This window comes from Pristiophorus japonicus, chromosome 16 (genome assembly GCF_044704955.1).
Source record: "Pristiophorus japonicus isolate sPriJap1 chromosome 16, sPriJap1.hap1, whole genome shotgun sequence".
Classification (NCBI taxonomy): domain Eukaryota; kingdom Metazoa; phylum Chordata; class Chondrichthyes; family Pristiophoridae; genus Pristiophorus; species Pristiophorus japonicus.
In genome coordinates this window covers 133,985,216-134,000,782 of record NC_091992.1, presented here as the reverse complement: position 1 = coordinate 134,000,782, position 15,567 = coordinate 133,985,216, and the positions used below count along the sequence as shown (strand labels likewise).

The 15,567-nt window shown below is 46.5% G+C and overlaps 1 pseudogene; it reads right to left on the bottom strand.

Annotated features, from left to right (window-relative positions):
• Positions 1-11,176: 11,176 nt before the first annotated feature.
• On the bottom strand, positions 11,177-11,378 carry LOC139227249 (U2 spliceosomal RNA; annotated as a pseudogene).
• Positions 11,379-15,567: the final 4,189 nt, after the last annotated feature.

The following is a 15,567-nucleotide window of genomic DNA, read 5'->3' as shown; positions in this document are numbered from 1 at the left end:
CATATTTTCTCAAAAGCCTCTTTGCTCATGACTGACTGACTCGCACCCATGTCCAACTCCATAGATATGGGAAGTCTGTTCAACTTCACTTCACGCATTAATGGGTTGCTTGTGGGGGTGAAGGTATATAACCAGTGCACCTCGTGGTCCAAGTCGGATCGATCCTCAGCCACGTGGTGTGTCACAACACGTCTACACATCTGCGCGAGGTGCCCCACTGCTGCGCAGCTTCTGCACACGTAGTGCTTAAATCGACATTGATGGGCCCGATGATTACCCCCACAACGCCAACGCGGTGCTAATGGATTCCTCCCATTCACCCCTGATGGCGGACCCTGAATTGCAAAAGGTCTAGCGGCCGCAGGATGATAGGCCTTGCCTGCCCCGTTCTGCCTGCGGCTCTGTTATTTTGTGTACAGTACTTGCCCTTTCGTTTTCCCCTGAGCTCTGATTCTGCAAGGATATCTGCTTTGTGTTATCACTTGTGGAGATGTACGCCTGGACAAGGGCAATCGCGATAGCCCAGTTCACCTCTACCGTCTCAGCAACTAGCAGCTTACGGAGGATGACCTCGTGGTTGATCCCCAGTACAAAGAAGTCCCGCAGCATTTCCCCCAACCAAGCTCCAAATTCGCAGGGTCCAGCGAGACATCTGAGGTCGGCAACGTATTCCGCTGCGTCGTGGCCCTCTGAGTGATGGTGTGTGTAGAATCGGTACCTGGCCATGAGGATACTCACTTTCGGCTTGAGATGCCCCAGAACCAGTTTGCACAGCTCTGGGTACTCTTTGCTCGTTGGTTTCATCGGTGCTAGCAGATCCTTGATTAGGCCGTAGATTTTGGACACACACACTAAGGAAGATCGCACGACACTTGCCCGCGTTCCCGTCGCCCTGCAGCTTGTTGGCCTCAAAGTACAGATCGAGGTGTTCCACGAAAGCGTCCCAATCTCCATCCTCAACGAAGCGCTCCAAAATCCCCAAAGCAGCCATGGTCTCTTGTGAATTCTTAGTCCGTATCTCGTTGCCAATTGTCATGTAAGTACAATAAATGCACCACGAGGCCTAAGCAGTGCAATTCAAACTGTGTGACATTTGTCAATTTATTCAGACTGTAGAGTCTGGAACATTCTGCTGCAAACCCTTTTATATACCTGTGCGTCCTCAGTTGGTGGGCTACACACATTACATTACGCATCACTTGAAATCCGACAGTTAAGCCCGCTGCTGGCGGGCCACACAAGTTGCATATGCTACTCCCTCAATAGCAAGAATGCCCTTCCTCAGATTAGGAGACCAAAACTGCACACAATACTCAAGGTGAGGTCTCACCAAGGCCCTGTACAACTGCAGCAAGACCTCCCTGCTCCTATACTCAAAACGTCTCGCTATGATGGCCAACATGCCATTTGCTTTCTTAACCGCCTGCTGTACCTGCATGCCAACCTTCAATGACTGATGTACCATGACACCCAGGTCTCGTTGCACCTTCCCTTTTACTAATCTGTCACCATTCAGATGATGAGTTGTGTACAGACCTCCAAACAGTAGTAGTGATGTTGGGGAGGGCATCAAACAGGAAATTAGGGGTGCGTGCAATAAAGGTGCAGCAGTTATAATGGGTGACTTTAATATGCACATAGATTGGGCTAACCAAACTGGAAGCAATACGGTGGAGGAGGATTTTCTGGAGTGCATAAGGGATGGTTTTTTAGACCAATATGTCGAGGAACCAACTAGGGGGGAGGCCATCTTAGACTGGGTGTTATGTAATGAGAGAGGATTAATTAGCAATCTCGTTGTGCGAGGCCCCTTGGGGAAGAGTGACCATAATATGGTGGAATTCTGCATTGGGATGGAGAATGAAACAGTTAATTCAGAGACCATGGTCCAGAACTTAAAGAAGGCTAACTTTGAAGGTATGAGGCGTGAATTGGCTGGGATGGATTGGCGAATGATACTTAAGGGGTTGACTGTGGATGGGCAATGGCAGACATTTAGAGACCGCATGGATGAACTACAACAATTGTACATTCCTGTCTGGCATAAAAATAAAAAAGGGAAGGTGGCTCAACCGTGGCTATCAAGGGAAATCAGGGATAGTCTTAAAGCCAAGGAAGTGGCATACAAATTGGCCAGAAATAGCAGCGAACCTGGGGACTGGGAGAAATTTAGAACTCAGCAGAGGAGGACAAAGGGTTTGATTAGGGCAGGGAAAATGGAGTATGAGAAGAAGCTTGCAGGGAACATTAAGACGGATTGCAAAAGTTTCTATAGATATGTAAAGAGAAAAAGGTTAGTAAAGACAAACGTAGGTCCCCTGCAGTCAGAATCAGGGGAAGTCATAACGGGGAACAAAGAAATGGCGGACCAATTGAACAAGTACTTTGGTTCGGTATTCACGAAGGAGGACACGAACAATCTTCCGGTTATAAAAGGGGTCGGGGGGTCTAGTAAGGAGGAGGAACTGAGGGAAATCCTTATTAGCCGGGAAATTGTGTTGGGGAAATTGATGGGATTGAAGGCCGATAAATCCCCAGGGCCTGATGGACTGCATCCCAGAGTACTTAAGGAGGTGGCCTTGGAAATAGTGGATGCGTTGACAGTCATTTTCCAACATTCCATTGACTCTGGATCAGTTCCTATGGAGTGGAGGGTAGCCAATGTAACCCCACTTTTTAAAAAAGGAGGGAGAGAGAAAACAGGGAATTATAGACCGGTCAGCCTGACATCGGTAGTGGGTAAAATGATGGAATCAATTATTAAGGATGTCATAGCAGTGCATTTGGAAAGAGGTGACATGATAGGTCCAAGTCAGCATGGATTTGTGAAAGGGAAATCATGCTTGACAAATCTTCTGGAATTTTTTGAGGATGTTTCCAGTAGAGTGGATAAGGGAAAACCAGTTGATGTGGTATATTTGGACTTTCAGAAGGCGTTCGACAAGGTCCCACACAAGAGATTGATGTGCAAAGTTAGAGCACATGGGATTGGGGGTAGTGTACTGACATGGATTGAGAACTGGTTGTCAGACAGGAAGCAAAGAGTAGGAGTAAATGGGTACTTTTCAGAATGGCAGGCAGTGACTAGTGGGGTACCGCAAGGTTCTGTGCTGGGGCCCCAGCTGTTTACACTGTACATTAATGATTTAGATGAGGGGATTAAATGTAGTATCTCCAAATTTGCGGATGACACTAAGTTGGGTGGCAGTGTGAGCTGCGAGGAGGATGCTGTGAGGCTGCAGAGCGACTTGGATAGGTTAGGTGAGTGGGCAAATGCATGGCAGATGAAGTATAATGTGGATAAATGTGAGGTTATCCACTTTGGTGGTAAAAACAGAGAGACAGACTATTATCTGAATGGTGACAGATTAGGAAAAGGGGAGGTGCAAAGAGACCTGGGTGTCATGGTACATCAGTCATTGAAGGTTGGCATGCAGGTGCAGCAGGCGGTTAAGAAAGCAAATGGCATGTTGGCCTTCATAGCAAGGGGATTTGAGTACAGGGGCAGGGAGGTGTTGCTACAGTTGTACAGGGCATTGGTGAGGCCACACCTGGAGTATTGTGTACAGTTTTGGTCTCCTAACCTGAGGAAGGACATTCTTGCTATTGAGGGAGTGCAGCGAAGGTTCACCAGACTGATTCCCGGGATGGCGGGACTGACCTATCAAGAAAGACTGGATCAACTGGGCTTGTATTCACTGGAGTTCAGAAGAATGAGAGGGGACCTCATAGAAACATTTAAAATTCTGACAGGGTTAGACAGGTTAGATGCAGGAAGAATGTTCCCAATGTTGGGGAAGTCCAGAACCAGAGGTCACAGTCTAAGGATAAGGGGTAAGCCATTTAGAACCGAGATGCGGAGGAACTTCTTCACCCAGAGAGTGGTAAACCTGTGGAATTCTCTACCACAGAAAGTTGTTGAGGCCAATTCACTAAATATATTCAAAAAGGAGTTAGATGAGGTCCTTACTACTAGGGGGATCAAGGGGTATGGCGAGAAAGCAGGAATGGGGTACTGAAGTTGAATGTTCAGCCATGAACTCATTGAATGGCGGTGCAGGCTAGAAGGGCCGAATGGCCTACTCCACCTATTTTCTATGTTTCTATGATTTGCCTTCCTGTTTTTAACCACCAAACTGGATAACCTCACACTTATCCACATTATACTGCATCTGCCATGCATTTGCCCACTCACCTAACCTGTCCAAGTCCCCCTGCAGCCTCTTGGCATCCTCCTCACAGCTCACACCGCCACCCAGCTTAATGTCATCTGCAAACTTGGAAATGTTGCATTCAATTCCTTCATCTAAATCATCAATATATATTGTAAATAGCTGGGGTCCCAGCACTGAACCTTGCGCTACCCCACTAGTCACTGCCTGCCATTCTGAAAAGGACCAGTTTATTCCCACTCTTTGCTTCCAGTCTGCCAACCTGTTCTCTATTCACGTCAATACATTACCCCCAATCCCATGTGCCTTAACTTTGCACACTAATCTCTCGTGTGGGACCTTGTCAAAAGCCTTTTGAAAGTTCAAATACACCACATCCACTGGTTCTCCCTTGTCCACTCTACTAGTTACATCCTCAAAAAATTCCAGAAGATTCGTCAAGCATGATTTCCCTTTCATAAATCCATGCTGACTTGGACCGATCCTGTCACTGCTTTCCAAATGTGCTGCTATTACATCTTTTATAATTGATTCCAACATTTTCCCCACTACTGATGTCAGGCTATAACTGGTCTATAATTCCCTGTAAGTTTGCTGAAACATGCTTGTGGCACAAAAGGACACACATTTTCTTAAATGATTTCCAAAATGTAGCATAGGATTGGTATCAGACTTCTTAATTGTTAGTTTCAAACTTGTAGTATTGTCCTGACAGCATTTCCAGTTTTTAAATACAAGGGCCAATTCAGCACTTCCAGTTGAAAGCAGCATTTGCAGGGAGTGCATGTTGGAAAATTAAGGACGGGAGTGTGGAATCGGCTTTTATATATTTTATAAGTACAGGTATAGAGAACATTAAATATGAGAGTCTACAATTTCCAGCCATACCCTCTGCAAGCCTGAATTCATCCCATAATTCCAATGACATCCAATCCCAGGTTATTTTCTTTGCCTCCAGAAAGACTTCTAGGAGTTGCAGAAACTTGGAGGTAAATCTAGCATGATGGATCAAGTTAAAACACATTCCAGACCAAAATGGCCATAATTTAAATTAACTTTTTTTTAAACTTTCTGAACTGGAATGCTTAAGAGTGCTCAGAAATGTTTTATTTTTTGGAGCTTCTGTTCTCCACAAATTTAGTTTGATTTTACTTTTTCTGTCCTTTTCATGTATGTTCATGTGCCAACTTTGGCCTTTATCTCCTCTCATATTGAGGACATTTAACATTAGGATTTGTGAGAAACTAACTTTTTTTTAAATTATTTGAATATTCATTGTACCCAACATAGTAATATAGAATAATAGCATATCTTTGGTTTTGTTTTCTCATTTGTCCCTGATATTTTAGAGCTCACTCCACTTTATAATATATACAGGTAGCAAGTACATTGTGCCTGTTGAATAGGAACAATATCTGTGGATCCTCCTTCACTATCTTCAGCTTTATTACCTCAAATTGTTTCTTGGCCAGAAATTCAGTTTTCCTGTCCAAAGTCCATTTCTCCGCCCCTTCTGGATCTTGTGGTGACATACAGCTTTGCCACCGTTTTTCGGCGCCACCGTTTTTCGGCCCCGCCTTTAATTCTGCACATCTCCTGGCTCTTCTCTCCCACAGAAATACCTCTAGCAATGCATTCACCGATACTCTACCCTGCAAGCTCCTTGGGACGTTTTACTATGTTAAAGGTGCTATATAAATGTAAGTAGTTATTGATTGGTGAGCACTGAACCAGCGTTTACAGCAGCTTGCTGATCAGGATGGGTGATCAATCCGACGGCTCCTTTGCAGAGCTAAGCCTGAATGGATTAAAATGGATGTGCGGAAGGCACAAGTTTTATAGGCCTAGCTGCACAGAAATCTGAATTTTTTTTATCTCACTCACTCACTCAGTTGTTTTCTGAATGACCTGCAGCTGTCTCTTTAAGGACCGTGCATTAGGTTGCGCATGGTATCACACACTGCCTGTCGATACCTCAAAATTGCTTTGATGTCCTACACTGGTTTATAATATGCAAAATAAGGATCCTTATTTTGCATATTATAAACAACCTGCAGCCTGAAACGTGGTTGTCTGGGCTTCCACCTGCCTGAACACATCTGCACTCAAATTGCTCAACAAGTCTCTTGTCCCTTTCAAGTCCCTCATTATCTTTTACGATCATAGTTGCCTCGCTCCAACCCTCATCTCAGCATCCTTATTCCTTATGGAATGCACCTGACCTGTAATTAACCTGGCTTGATCAATTTGATTCTGAGCTGAGCTTTAAACAACTCAGAGTTGTTAACCTGTGGAATTCCCTACCGCAGAGAGTTGTTGATGTCAGTTCATTGGATATATTCAAGAGGGAGTTAGATGTGGCCCTTCCGGCTAAAGGGATCAAGGGGTATGGAGAAAAAGCAGGAAAGGGGTACTGAGGTGAATGATCAGCCATGATCTTATTGAATGATGGTGCAGGCTCGAAGGGCCGAATGGCCTACTCCTGCACCTTTTTTCTATGTTTCTATTCTGGCTGGAATTTTGCGGTGGATCGGTGATGGGTTGGGAGGAAAGTTTTTTTTAAAAGTGGGTCGGGATCCCGCCGCTACCCGCCTTTCCCAATGTTGGGTTCGTCAGCGTTGAGCAGACCCAACAGGTAGCGGCGGGGGACCCAATTAAGCTCATTGCCTTGTTGACAGATCAGTGGCAGGCTTTTCTAACGTGCCTTTTGCCTTTAACTTCATGGCCACGGTGGGTGTTCAATGGCCATTGCTCCAGCTGATTCCTTGACCGCTTCAAATGTACAGTAAAAGCTCCTGACAGCTTCTCACTTTCCTCAGCCACAAGCTGTTTCTCAGTCCATTTCCAGCATAGTTTGTGCAGGCTTTCCATTTTCCACTCATCCAGCACCACCTCTTTGGAAGAACTCTCTCACCATTGACTGAATGCTTCAGTCATCTGTACTTTATCTACCATCTATTCAATCAACATGGGTGCCCTTTATACTGTCTCACCTTGGTCCTCAGAATCTGACCACGATCAGCCCCAACAGCAGCAGCACCAACACCGACCTTCTCCACAATCTCCTGATGCTGCACAGGACAGAGGGCTTCAGCACCCGATCACATTGTTGTCCGGAAGGACAGGGATGGCCACACCATGGCCAGATTTACTTCACTTGACGCTGTACACCCTGGCTGCTACACCCCCCACACCAACATCATAAAGCATCTCTACAATGTCCAAGCCATTCCTTTCACACTCATTAGCATTGCGGGGGGGGGGGGGGGGGGCGTACCGTTATGTCTCGCCATTCACTGTAACTCACTAAGCCATTCCAAAGGTGCACAGAAATCTGTCCAAGAATGCAAAGTGTTGAAAATAAAGGTTTCAATATTTGACAGCACATTAACAGAAACTTTATATGAACATTAGATACAATACCCAAGTGTCTACCCTTGTGTTTGTTAGTTGGTATGATTGCACTAGGATGAGGGTGAGTTTGAGGGGGTAGCTAGTGCGATAGGGATGTGATAATGTAGATAGAGAAGGATGGGTGAAGGTGGAAGCTAAGTTGGTGTGAGGTAAGGACGTGTAGGGTAGAGAGTGATGGGGATGTGATGAGAGGGACAGCAGGATGAAGGTATGTGTGGCTTTGTACTAATGAGATCAGTACTAAGGTTTGAGCCACTGCAGCCAGGTCCTGACAACATCCTTGCTTGTGTCCTTTGCAATATGCAACCAGTCTGTTTTGGTATCTTGAGGAGGTCTATTCCTCCCATAGGAAGTGAAGAGAACCTCCCTGCGTGCTCTGACTCCCTCCATAAGCAGGTCGGTGGAGGGAGCCATGGGAGAACCTGGGTGCAGCCCTGCACCTCTGTGCAGTGATTGTCAGTGTTCACAGCACTTAATGCTGTAGAACAATGACGGCACAAATGTCAAAATAAAGTTGGCCATGGTCCCTTTAAAGAAACCGGCTGATGACGCGTCATGAGTTGACGGCACCAGACCTGCTTCCTCTAATTGGCTCGGGAAATGTTCTTGGTGGGCTTAACAAGCCCTATCAATGGAAAGTAATTTTACAGAGCAGCATGGAGCCAGCAGAGGGGTCGGGACCCGCCAAGGTAAATAAAATCATGGCCCATATCTTTGTCACCATCAAGACCATCTACTTTCACCTCCACCCCTTCCTCGCTCCCACTGTCACAGTTATCCATACCTTCACAACATTCGGACTCTAGTAAATGTAATGCTGGCTTTTTACATTCTACCCGTTACAAATTGTAAACTCCATCTCTTGCATCCTATATCATACTAGATCCAGTTCTCCTATTACACCTGTGCCTTTAGTGGATCCCTATCAGCCTACATATACATTTTAGATCCTTGTTCTCATCTACAAATCATTACATGGTCTTTCCCCTCCCCACCCGGAAACCCCATACAGCCTGATATTTCCTGTTCTGGCCTCCTCTGCATCTCCCCTTCACTTTCAGTTGCAGAGACTTTAGCCATTTTGGACTTTTGGTACATTATACCTTAGCCCCTGCACCTTGCTGTCCCTCCTTCTTTAAAAGTCTCCTCACAACCAACTCTAATCTTGCTTTCAGTAACATCTCCTAATCCTTCCGTCATCTCTTGGTTTCTGGTTATTTTCCATCTTTGTGAAGGGCTGTGGGACATTTTAATTCATTAAAGGTGCTGTGTAAATCTGTCGATCTGATTTTTATTGAAGGATAATTGATTGAGATGTAATCTCAGCAACTTGCAGTTGATAACCAAAACAATATGGTCAGTAATGCAGGTATAGTGATACCATTGAGGATTCAGTTATTATGATTAACTACATCTAGAAAATGTGAGTATTTTGTAACGGTCTTGATCCAGGAGAGTGATCCCCCCCCCCCCCCCTGTTTTAAATTTGGAATGTTTTGAGGTGGTTTTTGCATTTTGTGTTTTTATTTTGCTGTCTTAAATGTATATTTTAATATGATATCTCTAGTCATTATAAACGAATGCTTTTTACATACAGTGAACAGTTAATAACTTTTTGAAGAGGAATCTCTGATAATAAACTACTCAAATAATTATTGGACTTTGGTTGGTGAGCTTATGGGCAAATGGTGCAATTTTATTCTGTGTCTGCGATGGTACCAATGAAGGTACAGAAGTTTGGTTTTATTTGCACGAGAAATAGATTCCTTCAAGTAATAAATATCTAAGAAAAGAATTTATCCTGCAGCTAGGGGAGAAATCTGAGGAATTCTGCCAGTTTCCTGAAGGTACTGATTTGTATTGGGTAAGGTACTGAAAGGTCCTGTGCAACAGTAGCCCAGGTGGGCACTCTGAGCCTAGAGAGTAGGTGCAGGCAGGCTATTCAACTTTGAACCTGATCCTGACCTCACCTGACATCTAAGCACAGCATTGATGGCTTGTTAGCAGCATAGTGCAACACTAGTTGATTTTCAGCAAATATATCCCCTATCCCAACTCTCTGTCCTATTGTGCACCCTGAGGATGAAAGAAGCTTACAGGTAATTGAGGCCTTAATCAGTATATTGCAAAAGGACTGTTTTTTTAATGTAGTAGTTAATCAGTTGTTTGATTAGAGGATGGATGTCTTTCTAAAGTAACCATCAATTAAGATTTAATGCTGAATTTCTAGGTTTGACATGATGTAGTGGGGAAAAGAGCCGTTAATGACTGTGGTCTGCACTTGGGACAGGTTTGCTGGGAAAATGTAACCCTCAACAGCTCCCTTCCCATTTGTTCCCCAATCGTGTGTTTCTTACCGCTCCCATTGTGTCCAATACTCTTTCACCTTCCCACAACCCATTCCCTTTCCTACCACCACCTCACTCCTGTCACTACCCCTACATCTTCCTCTTTGACCTACGCAAGCAATCCTTATTTTCTCCCTTCCCCTTTACTCTGCTGTCACTCACCTTAATTCTTAACTCCCCACTCCCTCCTGTCCTACTCGCTGCCCCCAAGGCCAAGGGGCGAGAGACCAGAGGCCCCCTCAACTTCACTCTCGCCCTTTTCTATCTGTTCCCCTCAAAAGGCTTTGTTTGCTTTCAAAATTCAACTTTTTAAAAAAAAACATTTGAGAATTATGAAAGATCTCTCTCTCTTCCGCCCCCACCCCCTTTTCCTCTCAATCCCTGTCTAGCATCACTAATAATGATTGGATATATGGTCATAAGCTGGCAACACCAATGGAACCGTAGCTGACTGAGTTATTACATTCGGGAGAAGGGTTAAAAAAAACATAAGTGAAATGAAGTGTGTTGACAAAGTATGAACATAATGGCAAACCTATTCACTTTCTGCCACCTTCTGATAAGTCCTGAAAAAAAAATTATCTTCCTACTGACTGGCACCAGGCAGTTTTGCTATCTAATTAGAGCTATTACAAGTTTTTTCACTCTCTATTTGGCATGAAGCCAAATATCATTTACTTGGAGAAAAATCAATGCATCAGTTTTTACATCAACATTTAAAATAAACCACTTCATTCTTCACATAAGAACATAAGAATTAGGAACAGGAGTAGGCCATCTAGCCCCTCGAGCCTGCTCCGCCATTCAAAAAGATCATGGCTGATCTGGCCGTGGACTCAGTTCCACTTACCCGCCTGCTCCCCATAACCCTTAATTCCCTTATTGGTTAAAAATCTATATGCGATTTGAATACATTCAATGAGCTAGCCTCAGCTGCTTCCTTGGGCAGAGAATTCCACAGATTCACAACCCTCTGGGAGAAGAAATTCCTTCTCAACTCGGTTTTAAATTGGCTCCCCTGTATTTTGAGGTTGTGCCCCCTAGTTCTAGTCTCCCCGACCAGTGGAAACAACCTCTCTGCCTCTATCTAAAATGTTCTTATTGTGCTATATAGTGCTCTGTTTTTTTTTTTAATTTTTCATAGCCAATCTTTCCAATTCTTTGTCAGATCACAAACGCCAGAGGTCACCTTGCACACATCAAGGATCACTCTGCGCTAATGCTCTTAGCCAAAAGGCCTAGAGCCCAAGCACCGTTCCTGGAAGTACTGCAATACCAGGTTCGTGCCATGGAGGTGGATGGGTCAAACCACCCCACCCACCTCCTATTTCCAAAAAGCATAGGAGAACCACCTTCCTGATCCAGGGAGAACCACGTTGGGGTCATGGTTACTCCCCTGTCAGGTCAGTTACGCATGATCTTAGCCAAAAGGCCGAGAAGCGATTTGTTACTACAATGTGTTGGTGTCCCAATAAGATGTGCCCAGGGGTGGCAGAGCAAACTGCTTCTCTGCTCAGTTAATTTCAGATCTCATCTGGGTCACATTAGGAATCCACAAGCAGAAATAACATGCTTCCTGTGAGTGGAGAGAGAAAGTATCTGTGTTTCTTGTTAAACTTGAGTAAATAATTTAGTCTTTGGGTAGTTTGCTGGTTCTGTGAGGTGGAGCATGGCAGCGAGGAAGATTGAGAAGAGGGTTGGGGCGATGACGCAGCCCTGTTTGACCCCAGTCCGGACGTGGATTGGGTCTGTAATGGATCCGTTGGTAAGGATCACGGCCTGCATGTCGTCGTGGAGCAGGCGGAGGATGGTGACAAACTTTTGGGGTCATCCGAAATGGAGGAGGATGCTCCATAGACCCTCGCATAGACCGTGTCAAAGGCCTTTGCGATTACATAAATCACATAGTATCCAAGTAGTTTATTTTAAGTTTCTAATTGGAATGAAGGGACAGCTACAACCGTAGCCTGCAATTTCTCTGCCGTGTGGCAACTATAGGTGTATGAAATGATACAATGGACTCTGTACTGTGAGCCAGTGACCAGGTTACACCTGATCAGTCTTTAATGGCTTCCAGAAGACATACAAAGTGTCATGTTTGTAACTACAATGTAACACCACTGTATACACTCAACTCAGATGCACACCTTGACCACAGGGGGTGAACTTGTGGGAGACACTCCTTACCTGATCACACAGGTATATAAAGGGAGGTCCCACGCAGGGTCATCACTTCTGGAGTCCTGAATAAAGAGTTAAGGTCACAGAGTGGCCTTGTCCCTGGAATGTTCCTCATGTGGTTTCATGCTGTAGAGTAAGGACTTTACATTGGCGACGAGAAATGGGAATTCACGACCCATTAGAATGGCCACCGGTAGCACAGAGGAACGATACTGTGTTGGGGAAGATTGGGCCGATTTTGTCGAGAGGCTTCAGCAAAGCTTCGTTACTAAAGACTGGATGCAGCGGCCGACAAGTGACGGGCTCATCTCCTGACCAGCTGCGGGCCAAAGACTTATGCGCTCATGAAGGACTTACTGGCACCCGAAAAGCCGTCGGACAAAACCTTTGAAGAGCTTAGCAAATTAATCGGGAGCACCTCTAACGCGGCGATGGATCTGGGAGTCAACACCATCAATGCTACTCAGAGCCCCGCAAGCAGGCAGGGGCAGTCCGACATTTACCACGCAGCAATAGACCCCAGAGCAGGACCTCAACAGAGACAATGGCAGGCTGAACGGACGTTCACGCCATCACAGTGGACAATGCGGCCCGGGATGGGGCCATTGACACCCACTAATAGGGTACTTAAGAGCAGTCGAAGGGACAGTCAACGCTGAATTCCTGGCCATAGTCCCTTTGTCCCCAACAATGGAAACTTTAACTCATGCTGGAGGTGTAGGGGAAAACACTCAGCCAGATCTTGCAGATTCCAACAGTTTGTCTGCAGAAACTGCAATCTCAGTGGCAATTTAGCTCGAATGTGCAGAAAACCTACAGCCAGACTAATATGAGGCAGATGGACCAGAAGAGGGTTCTGTGAGGCAGGATGACTTTTGGGGCAAATCGATGGACGACGAGGTTCAGCGGGTCCATGCAGCGAACATTCACAGTTCATACACCAAAACACCACCAATGATGATGAACGGTATCCCAGTACGCATAGAGCCGGACAGTGGGGCCAGCCAGTCACTCATGGCCGTAGAGCAATTCGAGAAGCTATGGCCACTCAAAGCCAGTAGACCCAAATTAGAATGTATTGAGACACAATTAAGGACTTATACCAAATAAATCATTCCGGTGCTAGGCAGTGCAATAATGGCTGTCGCACACAATGGGTCAGTGAACCGGCTGCCACTCTGGATTGTCCCGGGCAATGGTCCCGCACTGTTGGGGAGGAGCTGGTTAGCTGAGAGAAACTGGAAATGGGGGGATGTTCACGCAATGTCCTCGGTGGAGTGAAGTTCGTGCTCACAAGTCCTACAACAATTCGAGTCACTATTCCAACTGGGCGTCGGGACTTTTAAAGGCACCAAAGTAGTGATACACATCACCCTGGACGCCAGGCCAGTGCACCACAAAGCCAGAGCGGTGCCGTATGTAATGAGGGAAAAAATCGAGAGCGAATTGGACCAGCTGTTGCAAGAGGGCATCATCTCGCCTGTTGAATTCAGCGACTGGGCGAGCCCCATCGTTCCCATTCTAAAAGCGGATGGCTCTGTCAAGATCTGTGGCGACTACAAGGCCACCATCAATCGGGTGTCCCTACAAGACCAATACCCGCTCCCAAGAGCGGAGGACCTCTTTGCCATGCTGGCAGGCGGCAAGCTGTTCACCAAGTTGGACCTCACTTCAGCCTATATGACCCAGGAACTGGCCGACGAATCCAAACTACTGACCACCATCACCACGCACAAGGGACTGTTTGCGTATAACAGGTACCCATTTGGCATTCAATCAGCGGCCGCGATTTTTCAACGTAACATGGAAAACCTGCTTAAATCCATTCCAGGAATGATCGTATTCCAGGACGACATCCTCATCACGGGTCGAGACTCCGAGGAACACCTCTACAACCTGGAGGAGGTGCTACGCCCACTGGACTGGGTAGGCCTGCGACTCAAGAAGTCTAAATGCATGTTCTTAGCTCCTGAGGTTGAGTTTCTGGGCAGGAGGGTTGCTGCAGATGGGATTCAGCCCACCGAATCCAGAACTGAGGCAATTCGACAAGCACCCAGGCCCTGCAACACATCGGAACTGCGTTCATTCCTGGGACTGTTGAACTATTTCGGGAACTTTCTGCCGAACTTGAGCACGTTATTGGAGCTGCTACACTTGCTCCTGCGTATGGGTTGCGATTGGTTTTGGGGGGACTGTCAGGAACAGGCTTTTGATCGGGCGCGAAACCTCCTTTGTTCAAACAAGTTGTTGACCCTGTACGACCCCTGTAAACGTTTAGTTCTGACATGTGATGCATCGTCCTATGGGGTTGGGTGCGTGTTGCAGCAGGGTAATGCTGAGGGTCAGCTACAACCTGTGGCTTATGCCTCCAGATCGCGTGCTCAAGCAGAACGGGGATATGGGATGGTCGAGAAGGAAGCACTTGCATGTGTCTATGGTGTTTAAAAAAAAAAAATGCATCGGTACCTCTTCGGTAGGAAGTTTGAATTAGAGATGGACCACAAGCCACTCACATCCCTGTTGTCAGACAGCAAGGCTGTCAATGCCAACCCATCAGCTCGCATACAGCGGTGGGCTCTCACGCTAGCTGCTTATGACTACTCCATCCGGCACCGGCCCGGCACTGAAAACTGCACTGACGCGCTCAGCAGGCTTCCACTGGCCACCACCGAGGGGGCAGCTGAGCAAAGCGCTGAGATGGTCATGGCTGTCGATGCCTTTGACAGTGCAGGTTCCCCCATCACAGCCTGATGGATCAAAATCTGGACAAACAAAGATCCTCTCCTATCCTTGATTAAGAAATGTGTCCTGACTGGGGATTGGGCGCCCGCACATGGAGCAGGCCCTGAGGTGGTAGACTGTTCCACAGACAGATGGATGAGCTCTCCATCCAAGCCGACTGACTACTATGGGGCAGCCAGGTAGTCATGCCCCAGAAGGGCAGAGAGGCATTCATCAGGGAACTCCACAGCGAGCACCCAGGCATTGTGATGATGAAGACCATTGCCCGGTCACACGTTTGGTGGCCTGGAATTGATTCAGACCTGGAACACTGTTCGCAGGTGCACGACCTGTGCCCAGATGGGTAATGCCCCCAGGGAGGCCCCGCTCAGCTCGTGGCCCTGGCCCATCAAGCCATGGTCATGCATTCACGTTGACTACGCGGGCCCGTTCATGGGGAAGATGTTCCTCATTGTAGTAGATGCGTACTTGAAATGGATCGAGTGCATCATCCTGAATTCATGCACGTCATCCACCGCTGTGCGATCTTTGCAACCCATGGTTTGCCGGACATCCTGGTTAGTGATAATGGCCCGTGTTTCACGAGCTATGAATTCCGGGAGTTTATGTTGGGCAATGGCATCAACCACGTCAGGACTGCGCCGTTCAAGCCAGCCTCCAATGGCCAGACGGAACAGGCAGTCCAAATCATTAAGCAAGGTATGATCAGG